Source organism: Tiliqua scincoides, chromosome 9 (assembly GCF_035046505.1).
Source record: "Tiliqua scincoides isolate rTilSci1 chromosome 9, rTilSci1.hap2, whole genome shotgun sequence".
Lineage (NCBI taxonomy): Eukaryota > Metazoa > Chordata > Lepidosauria > Squamata > Scincidae > Tiliqua > Tiliqua scincoides.
Window position 1 is genome coordinate 42,112,633 of NC_089829.1, and position 8,315 is coordinate 42,120,947.

The 8,315-nt window shown below is 45.7% G+C and overlaps 1 pseudogene; it reads right to left on the reverse strand.

Moving 5' to 3' along the window:
• Nucleotides 1–529: 529 nt before the first annotated feature.
• Nucleotides 530–652, reverse strand: LOC136660976 (5S ribosomal RNA; annotated as a pseudogene).
• Between the last annotated feature and the right edge of the window lie 7,663 nt (nucleotides 653–8,315).

Genomic DNA, 8,315 nt, shown 5'->3' on the forward strand with positions numbered 1-8,315 from the left:
ACAATACGTATAGTTCTGGAGGTCCTGTGAGAACCGGGAGGTCGCGTCCTGGAGGTCCTGTGAGGACCAACCATGGATTTAATTATTTGCAGAAATCAGTATTCATGAGGGGTCCTGGAATGGATTCCCCACAGATACCGAAAATGGTTGGCAACCTTCAGTCTTGAAAGACTATGGTATAAGCCTACAGCACCCGGTATTCCCAGGCGGTCTCCCATCCAAGTACTAACCAGGCCTGACTCTCCTTAGCTTCCGAGATCATGGTATAAGCCTACAGCACCCGGTATTCCCAGGCGGTCTCCCATCCAAGTACTAACCAGGCCTGACCCTGCTTAGCTTCCCAGATCATGGTATAAGCCTACAGCACCCGGTATTCCCAAGCGGTCTCCCATCCAAGTACTAACCAGGCCTGACCCTGCTTAGCTTCCCAGATCATGGTATAAGCCTACAGCACCCGGTATTCCCAGGCGGTCTCCCATCCAAGTACTAACCAGTCCTGACCTTGCTTAGCTTCCGAGATCATGGTATAAGCCTACAGCGCCCGGTATTCCCAGGCGGTCTCCCATCCAAGTACTAACCAGGCCTGACCCTGCTTAGCTTCCAAGATCAGACAAGATCAGGCATCTGCAGGGTAACAGTTGCTGCCGAAGGCCTGCTATATTTGGGATCCCACTCTTCCATGCAAAATGACATCTTGAAAAATAACAGCAATAATTACAATATAACTTTAGCAATACCTTGCACTTTTGTCTGGTTAGGGACCAGAGCATGGATGAAAGTAAAAAATGGATGAATGTCAAAGCAGAGCGTTATTTAGCTTGCAAATTTATTTTGGCCAGCCCCCCCCCCCCCCAAAAAAAAATGTAAATAACTGTATAACACATGTGAATGCCTAGAAACCAAAATAAACAGAAATAAAAGAAAAAAGAACAAACCAAAGAATGTTGATGAATGTCTTGTAAGTGTGGATGATATCCCCAAAAAAGAGGAAAGCACATGACCAAAATCTGAAAAGTGGTTATAACTTAAAACTGCTGAAAGAGCAGAGTGATGAAAATCAAGTAGATGAAAGTCAAGATATTGCTGTATTTGGGATCCCTCTCTCCCATGCAAAATAACAGCAATAATTATGACATAACCACCAGAGAGAGAGAGAGAGAGAGAGAGAGAGAGAGAGAGAGAGAGAGAGAGAGAGAGAGAGAGAGAGATTAGCGGTTTTCTTAAAAAAATCTGAAAGATCTATTCTAGTGTCAAAAGATCAAGGACACTTCAATCTGGACATCAGATGTGATAAGGAAAGTTTGCAGGATCATGGTACATTTAGCCTGGAGAAACCTGAAGGGGCACACATGCATGATAATTTTATTGAAATACCTGGAGGACTGTCACACAGATGAGGGCAGACTTGTTCTCTGCTTCCCCAAGGAGCAAGACAGATCTAAAGGGCTTCTGTTACTGGAGGGCAGATTTTGGTGGAACTTTAGGAGACGTTTCTAAATGGTAAGAAATGTTTCACAATTTAATCATTTGCACAAGGGGAATTAGGCTCTCTCTCCCTGGGGGTCTTCAAACTGAGGCTGTGTTACCTTGATCTGTTGGGAGTACTCTAACTCTGGATCTTGCACCACGTAAGAGGCTGGACTAGCTAATGAGCACCAAATGAGCTATGGATAGTGTGCCCCAAGTGGATAGTGGCACAAGTGGATAGTGTGCACCAAGTCACAGCAAAAAAACAAAATCCATTCTGTACTCATTACCTGCTTTGAACTCTGATGCACCTGGAGAAGGGTCTCAAAGGATGTCTCTCAACATTTAGGCAGGAATAGGACTCTAGAGGCTAAAACCTTCACTATGAATTAGGCTCAGAAATGGACTGGCCTACAACCAAGTTGTTTAGGAACCAGTGAGATGTGTTCTGTTTGATTGGTCTGGTCAGTAGTCTAAGCAGCTGGTTGTTTTTGTTTGTTTTGTTTTGTTTTTTTTTTTTTGAGCCAAACTGTTTTAAGTAGCATTCAGAAGCAGCCCAAACAAGGCTGGACCAAGACGTTTTGCTGCCTGGAGCAAAGAACAAGATATATTATCCCCGGGCCATGATGCTCACTCCTAAAAAGAGCTAAGATTTTAGCCTTCTCCCAAGCAGCTCAGGGGTCTTTTATCCTCACATCCTAATTTTTGCATCAAGATAGTTGCCCACTGGACATAGAAACCCTGAAAAAGCTGGTCGGCCACTGTATGTTCCAGGATGCTAGACTGCATGGACCTTTGACCTAATCAGTCTTTTTGTATATTTGTATGCTTTAATGACAGAATATGGTCCTTTGGATCACTTCTTACTCCCATTGTGAAGTACTAAGTAGGTTCCTCCCCCCCCCCAACTTAGTGAAACCAATGACTGACATCACAAAATATAACATTAATATTTGCTTTTGCCAGACCTCTGTGCAGACCCACCACCTCGGTCTGTGCAGTTTGCATGCATTCTGCTAAGAACTGAATTTTAAGGGGGGGGGGGGGAATAAAGATCAACATTTGCAGTCTGAGCTTTTACTAGAGGAGGCCAACAGGATACTCAGAGAGAGGCTTAGGAGCTGATGCTTAATATTGATCAGTTATTTCAGGATAATGTGCTGTTCCATCAATAGTAATAAAAGCAGTTGAAGATTGATCAAAGGCTGCATGACAAGCGAATGTCTTGGGAGATGCATGCATACAGATCCATTTTTAATTTCAAAGATACTGTAATCCATTTTCATGTCAGTTCACAATATGTTGGTGGTGGGGTGATTTGCAGGGGGAAATGGGGCTAGGATTAGAAGTTTAGGCAAGCATACTCAGTTAAATGAATTGATTTCCCCACTTATTTGATTTGTGACCATCATAATACTTCATGTTTAAGGTGTTCTGCTTGTGTGTGTGTGTGTTTGTAAAAAAAAAAAAAAAAAAAAAAAAAAACAGGGATTAAAGTCAACTTTTGAATAATGGTTGGCACTTGGAATGACAGAGAAAATTGGAACCATCCTTCATTGACCCAAGAGCCCTTAAACATTGCATTAAAGCTTTACCCTATGGACAAAGCCTGATCTGAAGAAGGAATAACATAAAAATTGAAGAACAGAATGATTGTCTTTGACTACTGGGACATGGAGCACAACTTTATGATATCTAGTTGGAAGTCCCATTATGTTCAATGGAACTTACGCCCAGGAAAGTGTTATGGGAATGCAGTGTAAGGATTCTGCAGATACAGGTCCAGCCTATTTATACACAGATTTTTTATACACGGATTTGACTCAACACGAATGGCGCCTGCAAATGAGAAAGTATGTGCTGATCCCTGGAGAAGAGGAAAAATGTATCCCTTTAAAATCAGTTTTAAAAACTGAACAGTCCTTTAACAACAGCTTCCTTAATGAGAGAGAGAGAGAGAGAGGGCAGCAGGCTAACAATTCATCAATCCTTCTCTCTCCTTTGGACCCCTCCCTTCCCCCAGTACCTGAAAGAAAGAAGATCATTTTGCATTGGTGAAGGGAGGGGATGAGTGAAGTGCTGATGGATTGTCTTCTTAATGACTCTTATCTTAGAGTTAAAAGGTCAGCAAGGCTGTTTTTCAATCACTGGAGCAAAGAAACTTTGTTTTTTAAATTGATTTGCTATACTGCGTTTTTTTAATCCACGTGAGTGCTTGGAACGGAACCCACGCGAATAATTAGTCTCAACCTGTACTCTCTATGCACTCTGCTTTACCAGCTACACTGCTTGTGTTTCCAGGTACAATTCAAATTGCTGGTTATGGTTCGAAAGACCTACATGACTTTTAACTTGCCTGTTGTTGGCTGCACTCTGTCAGAGCTTTGTACCAGTCCTCCTGGACTATAGGCTATGAGCTACTTTATAAGCATTTGTTGATCTTCCGTTGAAACTGGGAGGGTGGCTTTCAAAGGCATTCTCTCTCTGCCTGGCTTTCTCCTCATGGTGGCAGAAAGAGTCTACTGCAGTGATTCTCAAGCATTTTAGCACCGGGGCCCACTTTTTAGAGTGACAATCTATTGGGACCCACCGGATGTGGTGTCATTAACCTGGAAGTGATGTCATGGCCAGAAGTAACACCATCAGTTTAGGTTTCAAACCTAAGCTGCAATCAACCAAATGTCCCATTACTTTTTGTGCTTGTGCTGTTATTTATTTATTTATTTATTTTTGCTCGAAATGCAAACATTTCATCTAGGAAGTCAAAGGAGAACACGGATTCTTCTCTAACCACACAGTCAGTCCTCCCCCCTTTCCAGTGCCCCATCTTCCCACCTATTTGCCTCTCTCCCACCAGGAGCCCACCCTGCCCAACAGTTCTATAGCCTGTATTTTCAGCTTTGTATTTTCAACGGTGACTGAACTAGGTGTTATATAACCCACCTGAAATTGACTTGTGATCCACCTAGTGAGTCCCAACCCATAGTTTGAGAAATGGTAATCTACTAGGTTGGTGTTGGTATGGGGCAAATCTAGGGGGAGGGGGAGGGCAGCTGCACCAGGGCTCCCCTCCTCTCTCAATCACTGCACAAAGAATAATAACAGTTTACAGGGTAGTAGCCACAGCATTACCCACCCCACTCATATTATATGCAAAGCCCTTTTTAAACCTGTGTATGGAATGCATGGAAAGACTCCCTCAGGACTGAGCTGGGCTAAGCATCCCCTTCCTGCATTCAGAATTTGTCTGCAGCAACAAATGCTGACCATGAGGGTGGTTGGGGCAAGGATGTTAGTTGGCAACCTTCAGTCTCGAGAGACTCTGGTATCGCGCTCTGAAAGGTGGTTCTGGAACAGCGTCTGGTGTGGCTGAAAAGGCCGATCCGGGAGTGACAATCCCTTCCACACCGGGAGCAAGTGCAGTCTGTCCCTGGCCTGTCTCCCTGGCTATGGGCCTTCCTTCTTTGCCTCTTAGCTTCAGACTGTTGGCCAAGTGTCTCTTCAAACTGGGAAAGGCCATGCTGCACAGCCTGCCTCCAAGCGGGCCGCTCAGAGGCCAGGGTTTCCCACTTGTTGAGGTCCACTCCTAAGGCCTTCAGATCCCTCTTGCAGATGTCCTTGTATCGCAGCTGTGGTCTACCTGTAGGGCGCTTTCCTTGCACGAGTTCTCCATAGAGGAGATCCTTTGGGATCCGGCCATCATCCATTCTCACAACATGACCGAGCCAACGCAGGCGTCTCTGTTTCAGTAGTGCATACATGCTAGGGATTCCAGCACGTTCCAGGACTGTGTTGTTTGAAACTTTGTCCTGCCAGGTGATGCCGAGAATACGTCGGAGGAAGCGCATGTGGAAAGCATTCAGTTTCCTCTCCTGTTGTGAGTGAAGAGTTCATGACTCGCTGCAGTACAGAAGTGTACTCAGGAAGCAAGCTCTGTAGACCTGGATCTTGGTATGTTCCGTCAGCTTCTTGTTGGACCAGACTCTCTTTGTGAGTCTGGAAAACGTGGTAGCTGCTTTACCGATGCGTTTGTTTAGCTCGGTATCGAGAGAATGAGTGTCGGAGATCATTGAGCCAAGGTACACAAAGTCATGGACAACCTCCAGTTCATGTGCAGAGATTGTAATGCAGGGAGGTAAGTCCACATCCTGAACCATGACCTGTGTTTTCTTCAGGCTGATAGTCCAAAATCTTGGCAGGCCTTGCTAAAACGATCCATGAGCTGCTGGAGATCTTTGGCAGAGTGGGTAGTGATAGCTGCATCGTCGGCAAAGAGGAAGTCATGCAGACATTTCAGCTGGACTTTGGACTTTGCTCTCAGTCTGGAGAGGTTGAAGAGCTTTCCATCTGATCTGGTCCGGAGATAGATGCCTTCTGTTGCAGCTCCAAAGGCCTGCTTCAGCAGGACAGCGAAGAAGATCCCAAACAAGGTTGGTGCAAGAACACAGCCCTGCTTCACGCCGCTTCGGATATCAAAGGGGTGTGATGTGGAGCCATCAAAGACAACAGTGCCCTTCATGTCCTTGTGGAAGGATCTGATGATGCTGAGGAGCCTGGGTGGACATCCAGTCTTGGGGAGAATCTTGAAGAGGCCGTCTCTGCTGACCAGGTCGAAAGCCTTTGTGAGATCTATGAAGGCTAAAAAGAGTGGCTGTCGTTGTTCCCTGCATTTCTCCTACAGTTGTCTAAGGGAGAATACCATATCAGTGGTGGACCTGTTGGCTCGGAATCCACACTGTGATTCTGGATAAACGCTCTCTGCAAGTACCTGGAGCCTCTTTAGTGCAACTCGGGCAAACAACTTTCCTACAACGCTAAGGAGAGTGATGCCACGGTAGTTGTTGCAGTCACCCCTGTCGCCTTTGTTCTTGTACAGCGTGATGATGTTTGCATCCCTCATGTCTTGAGGTACTCCACCTTCTCTCCAGCAGAGACAGAGGATTTCATGCAGCTCAGTGACGATGATCTCTTTGCAGCATTTTAGGACTTCAGCAGGGATGCTGTCTTTTCCAGGTGCCTTGCCAAAGGCAAGGGAGTCCAGGGCCACGTGAAGTTCTTCTAGGGTTGGTTCACTGTCAAGCTCTTCCAGCACAGGCAGGCACTCAATGTTGTTCAGTGCTTCTTCGGTGACTACATTTTCTCTGGAATATAGCTCAGAGTAGTGCTGCACCCAGCGTTCCATCTGCTGCGCCCGATCCTGGATGACCTCGCCTGTGGCAGACTTCAGAGGGGCAATTTTCTTCTGTGTTGGACCTAGGGCCTGCTTGATACCATCATACATCCCCTTGATGTTGCCCGTGTCAGCTGCTATCTGTATCTCGGAACAGAGCTGGATCCAGTAGTCGTTAGCACATCTCCTGGCAGTCTGCTGGACTTTGCTGCGAGCAGCTCGGAGGACCTGCAGGTTGCACTCACTGGGACAGGCCTTGTATGCTGCTTGAGCTCTCCTCTTTTCCTCAATGACTGGTGTCAACTCCTCAGAGTGGACTTCAAACCAGTCTGCTGTCTTGTTGGTCTTCTTGCCAAATATGGACAAGGCGGTGTTGTAAACGGCATTCTTGAAATGTTCCCATCTGTTGGATGTGTTTGCATCGACCGGGCCTGGAAGAGATTCCTCAAGCGCTCGTGCAAATTCCTCCACTTTTCTCTGATCCCAGGTCTTGCTCGTATCAATGCGAGGTCTTCCTTCCCTTTTCATGTGATACAGTCGCTTTGTTTGCAGTTTCACTCTGCTGCACACCAGGGAGTGGTCGGTGTCACAGGCAGCACCCTGATAGCTGCGTGTGATCTTGATGCTGGGAAGGCTGGAGCATCTGGTGAGAATCAGGTCGAGCTGGTGCCAGTGCTTTGATCTTGGGTGTCTCCAAGAGACTCTATGTTGGGGCTTCGTGTTGAAGAACGTGTTGCTGACACAGAGACCGTGATGACAGCAAAACTCTAGCAGGCGTTGGCCATTTTCGTTCATCTTCCCAGTGCCGAACTGACCTAAGCAAGTGGGCCACGAACTGTTATCAGCACCAACTCTAGCGTTGAAATCGCCGAGGATGAACAATGGGGCAAGGATAAGCATGCATATTACCCATGAGGATGTCAGCATGGCGCAATCCCAAGGGCCCCCCACATCTTCAGACATGCAGATTTGGAATGTCTGAATATGATCTGAATAACAAATGTGCTGCCTTTAACACCTAAGTAAATGTCCTGAGGAGTCCTTCTTGGACAGAAGCTTCCTGGTGCATGTATGTAGTGTTAAAGGATGAATGTCTATCAGGTTAAAGGTTTTTCTGCAGGAACACTGGTGAACTACCACACTATCAGTATCAACCACTCGAACTTGGTTGGGAAACTGGAATAGAGGAAATGCTGTCTTTAAAAAAAAAAGATTCATAAGTATATTACTAAAGCTCGTCCTTCTTTCTGGTTTGATTGAGAAGGTTTGCTTTCAATTCCCACACACTGTTTGGCATTTCAAAGTTTCACATAGTGAACTAGGACACTTCTTTTGCTCTGCTGCTGCAATATCTTGGCTGTCTATTTTTCTTAATGAAAGCCTGAACCGGATTCTATACCGTAGGGCATCTATATCAATGAGCAATGGACAGTTTTCAGCATCTCATCCAGGTTTTAATGAACAGGCTGTTCCATGTGGAACAATTTGGAAATAAAAGTAAAGAAATGAGTGCCTGGTTTGTGGAGGGAATAAGGTATTCGCTGCAAAACAAAAGAGGTCAAAGTGAACCTTTAACACTTTGGGGCTATGGATTGATGGCGCCAACTTTTGGAGAATCCTGGGGCTCTGCCAATAGATATCCTGCAAAGGAGATATGTCACTTTAGCCATGGTTGGAA